The 15135-nt window shown below is 38.0% G+C and overlaps 1 protein-coding gene and 1 pseudogene across 1 annotated transcript in view; both read right to left on the minus strand.

Annotated features, from left to right (window-relative positions):
- The window catches only part of ZNF638 (zinc finger protein 638), a 170173-nt gene that overhangs the window by 103065 nt on the left and 51973 nt on the right, over window positions 1-15135 (minus strand). The window lies entirely within an intron of this gene.
- Window positions 1573-2275, minus strand: LOC119512604 (annotated as a pseudogene).

A 15135-nucleotide genomic window follows, 5' to 3' on the forward strand; every position in this document is an offset into this window, starting at 1 on the left:
CTAGCTGTCAGTCCTGAATTCCTGACCCACAGAAACAATGAAGTTAAAAAATGTATATTGCTGATTTCAGCCATTAAGTTTTGGGGTAATTTTTTTTTATCAGCAGTACATAATTAATGTACTTGCTATCTGCAGATCAGGGCCTCAACTCATTAAAAATATGAAACAAAAGCTGATATATCAATTGGTGACCAATGAACTGGAATTCAGAAACAACAGGATCTTGGCTTGATCTCTGATTTAAGTGTTATCAGTTCATTTCTCAAGAGTGAAATGGGAATAATCCTTTACCTTTGGGATTATCATCTTATAAACCCCTACCCTGATAGCACTGTGTGCAGAGTATACCTATAGCTACAAAGCAATTCAAGAAAGAGATCCACTTCCAGAATATAGGTATGAAGAGCCCAACTAACCCACTCCCCAGTTAAACAACCATAACCAATGAAAATTATTTAAAAAAAAAACTATCTGTAAATTGTCCTAAGGGCATGCAGGAAGGGAAGAAGCATTTATTCAAGAAAATCTGCTAAATCTCAGGAAGAACAGCAAAAGTCTGTGGCATGGGTGGCATGACCCATTCCCTTGCCTACCCCCTTCCCTGCTGGCTCAGTGTGATAAAAGCTCCATTTCAACTGCTATGCTTCTAAAGAGTTCCTCTAACCCAGCTCCCAGTCAGGGCATATAGTATCTTTCTGGAGGGAAAAGCCACCAGTATTTCTCTTCCCTCTACCCCTAGTTCTACTACAGAGAGAGTAAATTTCAGGCAAGTGTGGCAGAGAGGTTGGGAACCCCTTTCTTCCCACGCAACCCTCATTCATTCTGCAGCAGCTTTACCTCAGACACAGCAGCCTGAGAATTCCGGGGTCCTGGCTGCCCACATACTATCCCATTCATAGGGTGGAGGTTCCACCCCAGGAGGGGCAAGCTAAGACCAGAGGCAACTGCCCCTACCCAGAGCCTTGCTCATGAATTAGGATTGCCGCTTCAAAAGAAGAGGACCACTGTCCCCTACACCAGCTCTCGAAGAGTGTCTCAAGATCTTGCCCAGAGGGAAGGGTGAGTCATAAGATCAGAGCAGTCCAAATCTCTCCCCAAAGGAACTGATTTTATTTAGAACAGAATGTGGGGAAGTTCAAGCCTGTCAAAATAAACTGAATCACCAATAATAATCAATATAAAAGTTTATTAATAGAGAAGCTGCTTGAGTAGGGAGATCCCAAAACAAAGTAAGAGTCTCAAAATACTTAGCAAATTACATTGACTTATAAAGGTAATTAGGGGATTTCCAAAGGGTAATTACAGTTATTGGTTGACATTTATTTTCCTCATTATAAAAGAAAGTCTCACAAACAAGGAACGATCACAGATTGGTTATTAAAGTATGTTTGTCTATTTCTCATAGGGTATTTCTATTGCACTGAAACCAGTTTATTTGCAATTGTTGCTTAAACTGCAACTTTTCCTGGGTACGTTCTGTTTTTTCTGAAAGCTTCCACTTTTTTAAAAAAGAAAAAACAACTTACAGTTCACTGTGGGTGTTGTGAAGTTACATGGATTATTTTATTTTTGAATATTTAACAAATTTAATAAGCCAACCAACATTCTGCTTTAATTTGCATTTAATTTATGATGAATTTATTCCCGAGCTGTAAGTTTTTGTTTCTTCAGTTTCTTCTGGGATATCTTTTTCTTCTGTGCAACCTCTTCTTCTGGTTTAGGGAACAATCTGTTCTTTCTCAGTAAGGATCATCTCAATGTGACAGGGGGAACTCATGTATGGGTTAATCCAACCATGAGCTCTGTAAGTCCGGCGGAGCATCTTGGGGGCTTTGTTCACCTGGATGTGCTCAATGACCAGAGAATCTACATCTAAACCCTTAAATTCAGCATTACTTTCTGCATTTTTAAGCATGTGCAACAAAAATTCAGCACTCTTTTTGGGCCATCGACCCTGCGTCCAGCCCCACTGTTTGGCCTGGGCACACCTACCAACACCACCGTTGTAACGACGGAATGGCACACACTGCTTCTATAAAGTGACGTCTTTCAGATACTTGGTGGCTTTTCGAACATGCATACCCTTGATGGCCTGAGCAGTTTCTCGGGTGTTCTTAAGGTGAACAAGAAGATTTGAACCTCTTGATTTGCATGATTTTGTGGGGTTTTCAGGGTCAAGTGAGCAGCGAACCATTTTCAGAGATCACCTTGCACCGCTTATGGGAAGAGCTACATGGATTATTTTAAAATTTTTATTCTACTACCATATATACAACCTAACATTTCCCCTTTTAGCCACATTCAGATATATATTTTAGTGCTGTTAATGCCATTTGCAACAGTGAACCATCACCACCATCCATTACCAAAATCTTTCCATTGTTCCAAACAGAAACTGTACATTTTAAACCTTACTTCCCTATTCCTATTCCCACCCTGTCCCCTGGTAACCTATATTATAGAACACTTTTATTTTTAACTCTTTAGAAAGTCTTTGTTACTTTTCAGAAAAGGGGTCACACTAATGTAGGCAACCAATTTATTTTACCTAACAAGCCTAAGGGTGGTTGTTGGGGACTGAATCACACCCTCCACAAAAGGCAAGCTCAGGTCCTAACCCCGGTTCCTGTGGGTGTAAATAGCACCTTTGAAGATGTTATTATTAGTTAAGATATGCCCAAACTGAAATGAGGTGGAGGCCTTAATCCAATTTGTCTGAAGTTCTTATAAGCAAAGGAAAATGGACATGGAATAGAAGGCCATAGGGCAAAGGAGCCTGAATTTCATTGGATTAAACTGTGAAACAATTTATGCCTCAGGGCATAACTGGAAAGAATAGAGCAATCAGTATGTAATGAATGAAGTCTACCAGATGGGTGTGACAACCTAACAGGCAGATCAGCGAAACAGAAGAGCAACTATAGATCTCTTAAGGGATGATGGAGTTAGTCTCACCAATTTATTCCTCACAGTCCTGGTGAAGGTTGTGCCCTCCGGACATTCTGGGAATGGGTAAGCAGGTCTTAGAAGATGGTAAGTTCACTCCGGCAGTTCCAGCATTTCTACTTCAGACAATGGAGGCCACCTTTTGATCCATGTTTCAGCCAATCACCCAAACAAACTGTTAATGCCCTTTCTAACCTTTCAAGCAACAACATTGTATCTAGAATCTCTGCTTAGTGGACCCATATCAATAAATTCAGCCTGATCCAACTTTATGTTCCTTCCACCATTATTCTACACCCTTAATATCCATTCCCAGACACAGTCCTCTGATTTCTGTCTATATAAATTGGAAAAATCATGCAGTTCTTTTAGAGTGTGGTGCACCTCCTCATGGGTCACACTTCGTACCTCACCTTTTAGGGCCTATTGGGACTTCCATCTAGTTATAGGTCTGGAAGAAAAGAGGGGTGGTGAGGGTGGGTCACGAGAAGAACTAGAAGTGTCTTGCAAGCTAACTACCTCAGAGCATTCCACTGCAGTTGAATAGGATTATTCTTCAGACAGAGTTGTGAGATCTGTTTCCTCAGGGGAGTGGTTACAGATGAGGGAATTTTATAAACGCATTCAGACTAGAAATGAAGAAGTAAAACTATTTCTATTTGGACATGACATGATCTTGCACATAAAAAATCCTAAGGAATTCACAGACAAACAAAAACCTAGTAGAACTAATAAATAAGGTCAGCAAGGTTGCAGAATACAAGATCAATATGTAAAAATCAATTGTATTTCTATACAGTTGCAGTGAATAATCTGAAAATGAAATTAAGAACACCAAATTCCATTCACAATAGCATAATACAAAACTCTTATGAATAAATTTAACAAAAGAAGTGCAAAACTTCTACTCCAAAAACTACAGAACATTGTTGAAAGAAATTAAAGAAGACTGAAATGAACAGAAAAAGACATTCCATGTACATGGATCAGAAGCCTTAATATTATCAAGATAGCCATACTACACAAATTGATATACAGATTCAATGCAATCCCTATCAAAATCTCAGCTGGCTTTTTGCGTAGAAATTGATAAAATAATCCTGAAGTTCATGTGGAAATTCAAGCTACCCAGAAGAGCCAAAGCAATTTTGAAAAAGAACTGTGCTAGAGCCTCATGTTATAAATCTACAGTAATCAAGATTAAATGAACTGGCGTAAGGATAGACTTTGCAGAGCAATGATATAAAATTGAGAGTCCAGAAATAAACCTTGACAGTTACAAAAATTGATTCAAGGGTGCCAAGACAATTCAATGGAGAAAGAACAGACATCTCCACAAATGATGCTGGAACAACTGGATATCCTCTGGTCAGACTTCTCTCACCTCAAATTACCTCAGAATGGATCAGAGACCCAAACGTAAGAGCTAAAACTATAAAACTCTTAGGAGAAAACACAGGAGTAAACCTTGATGACCTTGGGTTAGGCAATGGTTTCTGAACTATGACACCAAAAGCATGTGACAAAAGAAAAACTAGATAAATTTACTTGTTTGAAATTAAAAATGTTTTTGCCTCAAAGGACACCACCAAGAAAGTGAAAAAGCAATCCCCAGAATAGGAACAAATATTTTCAAATCATATTCCTGAAAAGGGACATGTATCCAGAATATATAATGAACTCTAACAACTCAATACTTAGAAGGCAAATAATCAGAATAGACATTTATCCAAGGAAAATATACAAATGAATTGGTCAATAAGCCCAAGAAAAGATGTTTGACATCATTAGTCATCAGGTAAATGCAAATCAAAGCTACAATGAGATATCACTTCACACAATAGATGGCTCAAATAAGTCAGATCAGAACAAGAGTTGACAGAGATAGGGAGAAATCAGAACCCTCATATATAGCTGCCGGAAAAGTAAAATGGTGCAGCCACTGGGGAAGATAGTTTGGTAGTTCCTCAGAAGGTTAAGCATGGAGTTACCATATGACCAAGCAATTCCACTCCTAGGTCTCTACTCAAAAAAAATGAAAACATAGGTCCATACAAAAACCTGTACACAATATTTGTAGCAAAATTATTCGTAATAGCCCCAAACTGGAAACAACTTAGTCGTTCATAAACTGATGAGTGGATACATAAAATGTGATATATCTATACAGTGGAATATTATTCAGCAACAAAATTGAATAAAATACTGACACATGGTAATACACAGATGAACCTTGAAAACTTTACGCTAAGTGAAAGAAGCCAGTCACAAAAGACCTCATTTTGTGGGATTCCATTTATATGAAATGACCATTATAAGCAAATCTATAGAGATAGAAAGTAGATTGGTAGTTGCCTAGGGCTGGAGATGGTTGAGGAGAAATGGGAAATGATCATTATCAGACGGATTTTTTTTCAAGTGATGAAATATTCTAATATTGATGTGACGATGGTTGCATAACTCTGGGACTATACTAAAAACCATTGAATTATACACTTTAAATGCGTGAATTGTATAGTATATGAGTTATATCTCTATAAAGCTGTTATGTGAAAAAAAGAAATTTAATTTGTTCACTGTTTTCTAAAGATAAAAATAAACAAAATACAGTCTTCTCAAAAGCTCTCAAGTCTCTCAAAGCATTTTACAAAGTTTTTATATATATATTTTGTTACAAAAGCATTAAAGAATATTAAAAAGTATTTACAAAATAAAGAAAAGGAAATCACCACCACCCTCTGGCAGGAATCCAGGTGAGCTGCTGGAAGACCACGTTTCATGGACCAATGGAAGGTGAACTCTTCATCGTTCATGACTCAGTGGCACCTCTGCTGACTTAACCCAGTCATCTTGTCATTCCCTGTAAAGTAGGCAGCTGTTGCCTTCTACTGAGTCTACCACACAGGAGATCCAGTATTTCTAGCTTTCTGCTTCACTTCTTTTGTCTTCCTTGTCCCTTCTTTTTGAGAGCATCAAATTCAAATGTGTTTGAGTCCCATGGTTCCCTTTGGGGCAGAGGTCTAATACTAATCTGCTCACAAGTCACTGGTCTGGCTAATTTAAGGAGGCTATGAGCTAAGGTACTTATTTAATTAGCTGTCACAAAGGCAGTAAGATATTATGAAGCAAAGCATAAAATAGTACGCAAAAATAGTAAGCAAAGCATAATATTATATGAAGGAAAAATATCTCGGGCCCACTTCTCCCTCCTGAAGAAGAGAGAGGGAGGGCAAGAGCACACTCAAAATCTAAAAGAACCTACTCCAGGACAAGCACTTCTTGACTTTGTTGTAATCAATGTCTTCTTAGTTTGCCAGGATTGCTATGACAAATACCACAAATCGGTTGGCTTAAACATATTGTCTCACAGTTTGGGGAGGCTAGAAGTTCAGCATCAAGGTATTAACAGGCCATGTTTTCTCCAAAGTCTGTAGCATTCTGATGATGGCCCAATTCTACCTCTGTCTCATGGTGATCTGTCTCTTTCTGCCTCCTCCTCGGGCTTCTACTTCCAAGTTCAATTTCCTTTGTCTATAAGGACTTCAGCCATATTGGATTAAAGCCCACGCTCATTCTTTTGTCCACACCTTAACTAATCACATCTTCAAAGCTCCTATTTACAAATAAGTTCTCACCCACAGGACAGGGGGTTAGACTTGAACATATCTTTTGTGGGGGGCATGATTCAATCCCCAACGTTATATTACATAAACAGTTTCATGCCTTTCTTTTTTCACTTTGCAGCATACCATTAAAACAAGCACAGGACTCCAGGAACCACAGATGTCAAAATGAAGTGTCATGACATTTTTAAAATGCTTAAAGAAAAGGATTGCCAACCCAGAATTTTTTTCATGCAATTTTATTGAGATATATTCACAAAACATACAATCATCCAAAGTATACAATCAGTTGTTCACAATATCATCATATAGTTGTGCATTCATCACCATAATCAATTTTTGAATATTTCATTACTCTAAAAAATAAAAATAAGAATAAAAATAAAAATAAAAGTGAAAAAGAATACCCAAAACATCTCATACCCCACCTCCTGACCATTATTCATTTACTTTTTGTCCCCATTTTTCTACTCATCTGTCCACACACTGTATAAAGGGAATGTAAGCTACAGCAACCTAGAATTTTATATCCAGTGAAAATATCCTTCAGGAATTAATGTGAAATAAAGACACTCTCAGACAAAAGAAAACTAAGAGGATGTGTAGTCAGAAAAACTACTCTAAAATAGTCACTAAAGGAAGCTCTTCAGGCACAAGATAAATGATACCAGAAAGAAACTTGGAATTCAAAAAATAAAGGAGGAACAAGAAAAATAGTAAATATCTGAGTAAATACAATGGTCTACTCTTCTCCTGTTGAGTTGCTTAAATATGTTTGATGGCTGAAAGCAAAAATCATTGTCTGCTGGGGGTTTCAATGTATTTAGATATAATGTAAAAGACAACTATAGCATGGAGGGAAGAGGAGAAACAGTTCTTGGTGCTAATGACTCTGCATTCCAATTAAAGTGGTAAAATGTTGATTCTAGATAGACTGTGAAATGCTACGTATATATTTTGTAAACCACTAAAAATAAAACACTATACAAAGAGATATAGTCAAAATCACAATAGAAAAATTAAATCAAAATACTAGAAAAAATGTTCAAATATTCCAAAAGAATGCAAGAAAAGGGAACTGGGAGCTAAAAAGTAGAAGGAACAAACATAGAACAAGTAATAAAACAATAGACCTAAATTCAAACATATCAATAATTGCATTAAATGTAAATGGTGTAATCAAACCAATTAAAACCAGGGATTGTCAGAATGGATAAAAATACATGACCTAACTACATACTGTCTATCAGGAAGTCACAAAATACAATGATATAAGTGGGTTAAGAGTAAAGGATGGTGATTTCCAGTCATCCCCTTCTATAGAAGCTGGAAGGTGAATTAGTCAGAAGACCAATTAGCAGGTCATTTGGGCGTATTTTTCCCTGGAAGACACGCCTCGCCCTACTGATCACGGAGTCCCAATCATTTGTCTTTGCCCATCTAGATCAATATATGAGTTCTATAAGTGGACCCTCATGAATTTCATATGTGTCCTCCGGCACCTGGAAAAAGTCTTAGGATGAGGGCCACTGTTTAGTCTGACCTGAGCTCACATTCTGAGAGTCTGTCTCCAACCAAGTGCCAAATTACCTGGATAATTGCACCATCTGGGTTTTGCTGGAGAGAATGAGTTGGTTGTGGTTGGCCTAGAGGAGGCCCCCGCCTCTTCTCTCCATCCTCTTCCCCCCAGTTCAAAAACTTCTTGCTTCAGCTCTTCCAGAGCCAGGAATTAAGAAACCCTGGGGAGGCCAGCGTGGAAAGTTGCATCATTTTTGCATTCTATTACCCAGAATGCCATACTGACTCTGCAGGAGCTTCACAGCATTGTCCTCGTAAACCTGGGAGGATCTGGCTGGGGTGCTTGGCTCGTTGAGTTCTCCTCTGTTTATTTTGAGGGAAAGGGTCTTTTTCTCCACAGGCACAAGTCACCCCACTGTAGGGCTAAGTGACGAGGTTGATGAATGTATTAATATTAAGTAGATTCACAGTTCTGAGAAAATAGCAGGCTAGGATTTAGTGGGATAAATCCTTGAGCTTCTTTCTTCTCTAGTAAAAAGCATACTGAAATTACCACGGTCAGCATTTCCTCCATGCTAGTGGAGGTTCCAAGGAATAAGGAACAATACATTGTTGCAGCAGATGAAGAAAAAGGCAAGAGAAGGTATAGACTCCGCCCTTGAGCAATTCCCAGTCCAGTGAAGGAAGCTGCACAAACCAAAAAAAAAAAAAAAAAAAAAAAAAAAGAGTAAAGGATGGAAAAGATACATCATACAAACACTAAACAAAAGAAATCTATTTTAAGATCAAAGTAGAATTCAGAGCAAAAGAACAAAAAAAGCTAACAGAGAAACGGAAGGGCATTACATAATGTGAAAAGGGTCAAGTCACCAAGAAAATAGAACAATTCTAAAAGTACTTAGCAACAGACCTTAACAATACATGAAGCAAAAACTGGCAGAAATGAAGGAGAAATAAACAAATTAACAGTTACAGTTGGAGACTTCAACACTCCTTTCTCAGTAATAGCTAGAACTAGCAGACAGAAAATTAGCAAGGATATAGAAGAACTGAATAACATCATCAACCAATTGGGTGTAATCATGATTTATAGAACACTCCATCCAACAACTGAAGAATACACATTCTTTTCAGATGTACAAGGAACATTCACAAAATAGACAATATTCTGGATCACAAAGCAAATTAAAAAAATATAAAAGAATAGAAATCATACAAAGAACGTTCTCAGACTATACTGGAATTAAACTAGAAATTAATAGCAGAAAAACTAACAGAAAATCTCTCCAAATACTGGGAAATTAAACAACACACTTCTAAATAATGCATGGATCAAAGAAAGAAAACATCACAAGTGAAATTAGAAATATTTTGAATGGAATGAAAATGGAAATACAGCATATCAAAATTCAGAGGGAAATATATAACATTAAATGCTTATATTAAAAAAGAAAAAAGATGCCAAATCAATAATCTAAGCTTCCACCTTAAAAAAAGCTAGAAAAAGGAGAGCAAAATAACCTAGATTGAGAGGGAGGAAGGAAATAATAAAGATAAGAGCAGAAATTAATGAAATAGAAAATAGAGCAATAATAGAGCAAATCAGTGAAAACCAAAAGCTGTTTCTTTGACAAGATCAATAAAATTGATAAACCTCTAGCCACTCTGATCATGAAAAAAAGTGAAGAATCAAATTATCAATATCAGAAAAGGAAAAATAAAGGACTATTATAAACAACTTTATACCGATAAATTCATGAAATGGACCAATTCTTTGAAAACTACAAACTACCAAAACTAGTACAAGATAAAATAGATAACATGAACAGTAGTATAACTATTAAATAAATTGAAATTATTGTTAAAACCTTCCAAGAAAGAGATCTCCAGGTCCAGACAGTTACAGGGGTGAACTCTACATACCATTAAAAGAAGAATAACACTAATTATATATAATCTCTCCAAAAAATAGAAGAGGAAGGAAAATTTCTCAAATGGATCATAGATTTAATAGTAAAGCATAAAAACATAAAAATTGAGAATAAAACATAGGGGAAAAACTTCATGACCTGAGGATAGAGAAAGAGTTCTTAGCTATGACACCAAAACTATGGTCCATAAAAGAAAACATTATCTAATTGGACTTCATCAAAATGAAAACTTGTCTTTCAAAGAACTGTTAGGAGGATGAAAAGACAAGAGGAAATATTTGCAAATCTCATATTCAACAAAGGACTTGTATCCAGAATACATAAAGAACTCTTAAAACTCAACAATAAATCAACTATATAAAAAATAAAAACAAATTAATTAATTAATTTTAAAAAAAGAGTTCATAATAAAAAAAAACCACAACAATGAACAAAATGTGCAGAGCCCCAATCAGGAGCTTGTAGAGAATGCAGGAGTATTGGGCTTCCCCATCTGGATGGTTGCTAATGTGCTTACAGACATAGGGGACTGGTGGTTTGATGGGTTGAGCCCTCTACCACCGGACTTGCCCTTGGGAAGACGGTTGCTGCAAAGGAGAGGCTAGGCCTCCCTGTAATTGTGCCTAAGAGCCTCCTCCCAAATACCTCTTTGTTGCTCAGATGTGGCCCTCTCTCTCTAACTTGGTAGGTGAAATCACTGCCCTCCCCACTACATGGGATCAGACACCCAGGGGAGTGAATCTCCCTGGCAACGTGGAATATGACTCCCGGGGAGGAATCTAGACCCAGCATCGTGGGATGGAGAACATCTTCTTGGCCAAAAGGGGGATGTGAAAGGAAATGAAAAAAGCTACAGCGGCAGAGGGATTCCAAAAGGAGCCGAGAGGTCACTCTGGTGGGCACTCTTACGCACAATATAGACAATCCTTTTTAGGTTCTAGTGAATTGGAGTAGCTAGCAGTAAATACCTGAAACTATCAAACTACAACCCAGAACCCATTAATCTTGAAGACAGTTGTATAAAAATGTAGCTTATGAGGGGTGACAATGTGATTGGGAAAGCCATATGGACCATACTCCCCTTTGTCTAGTTTATGGATGGATGAGTAGAAAAATGGGGGAAACAAACAAACAAACAAACAAAGGCACCCAGTGTTCTTTTCTACTTTAATTGCTCTTTTTCACTTTAATTATTATTCTTGTTATTTTTGTGTGTGTGGTAATGAAGGTGTCAGGGATTGATTTTTGTGATGAATGCACAACTATGTAATGGTACTGTGAGCAATCGTATGTACGCTTTGTTTTTTATGACTGCATGGTATGTGAATATAGCTCAATAAAATGAATTAAAAAAAAAACTCAGCAATAAGTAAACAACATTAAAAGTTGGGCAAAGAACTTAAACAGACATTTCACTAAGGAGGATATAAGGATAACAAATAAGCACATGACAAGTTGTTCATCATTAGCCATCAGGGAAATAGGAATTAAAACCATGATGAGTTACTACTACACACATATTAAATGGCTAAAACAAAAAATACTGATAACGCCAAGTGCCACTGAGGAAACAGAGCCAAGGGTACACCCACACATTGCTGGTGAGAATACAAAATGGTACAGCCACTCTAGAAAATGGTTGGCATTTTCTTATAAAGTTTAACATGCTTCTACTATGTAACCCAACAATCCCACTCCTGAGTAACTACACTAGAGAAATGAAAACTTATGTTTACACAAAAACCCTGTACCCAAATGTTCATAGTAGCCTTAAACATAAAAGCCCCAAACTGGAAACAACCCAAAAGTGCTTCAATGAGTGAATGGGTAACCAAACTTTGATAGATCCAAACAGTGGAATACTGCTCAGCAAAAAAGAGAAGGAATTATTGATACATGCCACAACTTAGATGAATCTCAAAGACATTGTGCTGAATGAAATAAGTCATTATAAAGAGGCTACAAGCTGTATGATTCCATTTATATGATATTCTGGCTTGCTAAAGCTGCTGGAATGCAAAATACCAGAAATGGGGTGCTTTTACAATGGAATAAATTAATAAACTTAGAATTTACAGTTCTTAGGCCATGAAAATGTCCAACTCAAGGCACCAACAGGACGATATCTGCACTCTGAAGACAGGCTGCCAGCATCCGAGACACCTCTGTCACATGGGAAGGCACATGGCCAGCATCTCCTGGTCCTTCTCTCCTGGGTTTCATTACTCTCAGCTTTTGGCTTCAGTGGCTTTCTCTCTGTTTTCTGTGGGTGCTCTCTTAGCTTCTCTGAGGCTTTTTCTAAACTTCTCTGGGGCTTTTTTCTGTCTTTCATCCTCTTTAAAGCACAGCAGTAAAAGGATTAAGACCCACTGTCAATGAAGTATGTCACATCTTAATTGAAATAACCTAACCAAAAGGCTCCCACCCAATAGGTCTGCACCCACAGGAAATGATTAAAAGAACAGGATCTTTATGGACTACATAACAGCTTCAAATTACCATGTATGAACTTGAAGGATGGAACCACAAGAGCTATCAATCATCACTGCCCCTTCTGCCAATGCCCTTGTACTAGTTTAGATATATTAGGTCCCGCCAAAAGTCATATTCTTTGATGCAATCTTGAGGGTGTAGACATTTTAGTGTTGATTAGGTTGGAACCTATTAGTTCAGTGTTTCCATGGAGATATGACTCAATCAACTGTGGGCGAGAACTTCCACTGGATTATTTCCAAGGAGGTGTTGCTCTCCCTCCCCATTCAGGGTGGTTCTTTATTGGATCATTGGAGTACTTTAAAAAGAGCCACACAGGCCCAGATGCAGAGCAACTGAGAGTGACATCTTGAAGAAGAGCTGCAGCTAAGAGAGGACAAAACACCCCAAGAGCAACATTTTGGAGAACACCATTTTGAAACACAACCTGGGAGCAAGCAGGCACCAGCCACGTGCCTTCTCAGCCTACAGAAGTTTTCCATACATCAACGGCCACCCTTCAGTGAAGGTACCCTATTGTTGATGGACTAAACTGTAACTTTATAATCAAATAAACCCCCTTTATAAAAGCCAATCTATTTCTGGTGTTTTGCAAAACAGCAGCATTAGCAAACTGGAACACCCCCCATGTTTGTGTTGGGCGTGAGCCACGAGAAGTAGGACAACTCCTTCAAGATTGTCAGCAATGGGGCTACTGCACTACCAACTGCCTCCATCTCAAAAAACACAAAACTATACTGGTCAGAAAGCCAGGAGATATGGGGAGAGGGAGGCTGTGACTATAAAGGTTTAGCCCAAGGGAGTTTTTTGGAGTGACAGAACTATTCTATATCTCAAACGTGGTAGTGCTTACAAATCTATATGTGTTAAAATGCATAGAACTGTACACCAAAAGAAAAAATTTTACTGCATGATAATCTAAAAACTGAAACAAACAGGCTTAGGATAGTAACAAATAGGTTATATAGAAGAGGAAATAAAACAGACAATAAAGAAAAAATGCTCCAATTTATTAGTAAGCAAAGGAATGCAAATTAAAACAGGAACAAAATATTGTTCACGCATCAGATTGGCGAAAATGACTAAGAGTGATAATATCTACTGGTAGTGAGGATATGGGGAACTGTTCTGATTTGCTAATGCTGCTGTTATGCAAAATACCAGAAATGGGTTGGCTTTTATAAAGGGGGTTTATTTGGTTACAAATTTAGAGTTCTAAGGCCATAAAAGTGTCCACACTAAGACATCAACAAGAGGATACTTTTACTGAAAAATGGCCAATGGCACCTGAAACAACTCTGTCAGCTGGGAAGGCATGTGGTTGGCATCTGCTGTTCCTTTGCTACCAGGTTGCATTTCAAAATGGCTTTCCCCAAAATGTCTCTGGGTCTCTCTTAGCTTCTCCAGGGCAAACTCTGCACCTCCAAACGTCCTTCTGTCCGCATCTCCAACTATCTCTAAGTGTCAGCAACCATCTAGGTCTATGTCTGCTCTTAGCTTCTCTCTTAAATACTCCAGTGAACTAATCAAGACCCACCCTGAATGGGTGGGGCCACACCTCCATGGAAATAATCTAATCAAATGTATCACCTACAGTTAGGTGTGTCATATCTCTACAGAAACACTCAAAGTTTCCACCCTAATCAAAACACTAATAAATCTGCCCCCACAAGATTGCATTAAATAAAATGGCTTTTTGTGGGACATAATATATCCAAACTGGCACAGGAACTAAGCAGCCTTATGTGCTCATGGCGAATATATAAAATGGTAAAACCTTTTTTAGAGGGCATTCTGATGACACTTTAAAGAATATGTACATTTCCTTTAAAACACATGGTACAATTCATTTATTGCATTCTAGTATTTACCATGGTGCCTGGTATATAAAGAATCAATAAATGTGTGCTAAATGGTTGAAGGGATTCAGAGTAGACACACATTAGTGAAAAATGAGCCTATCAGGTAAGGTTTCCTGGAAGAGAGGAGGCTTTGAGCTGAACCTTCAAGAATGGGGAGTATCTGAATCAGTAAAGAGAAAAAGAAAAGGATATTTTAGGAAAAGGAAAAGCTGAGGTACAGTGGCTCAAGAGGCAGAATAAATACAGTAAATTGGCAATCACCCAGGCCTCAATGAATGAGAAGAGTGGGCAGCTAGAGAGTAAGAAAGGGAAATTTCTTTTTACAGTGAGATCCACCACCTCCTTTAGGGCCCAAATTATATTCTACTTCCATTGAGAAACCTCCTCATATCCAGAATTAATAGTTTGCAGCATTGCACTTTGATAGCCACTAAAGGAAGCCTCTTTGCCAGTGGTTCTCAAACTTTATCCTTCATCAGAATCACCTAGAGTATTTACTAAAACACAGATTGTTGGGTCCACCACTGTCTAGAGTTTCTGATTCGGTATGTCAGGAGACCACAATTGGAGAGCCACTGTTCTAGCCATGTTGGCTTCCTTTAAATTGCTCAAATACCATTATAGTGAGCTTATTTTTGGCTCCCCAACATACTTCCCTCTAACCCCTCTTCCTCCAGTAACCAAACACTTTTCCAGAGCAGAACCAATTCCAAGTGCTCTAAGTGGGCCGATCTCTCTCCCCTAACCACAGAAAACACATGA

Source organism: Choloepus didactylus, chromosome 17 (genome assembly GCF_015220235.1).
Source record: "Choloepus didactylus isolate mChoDid1 chromosome 17, mChoDid1.pri, whole genome shotgun sequence".
Lineage (NCBI taxonomy): Eukaryota > Metazoa > Chordata > Mammalia > Pilosa > Megalonychidae > Choloepus > Choloepus didactylus.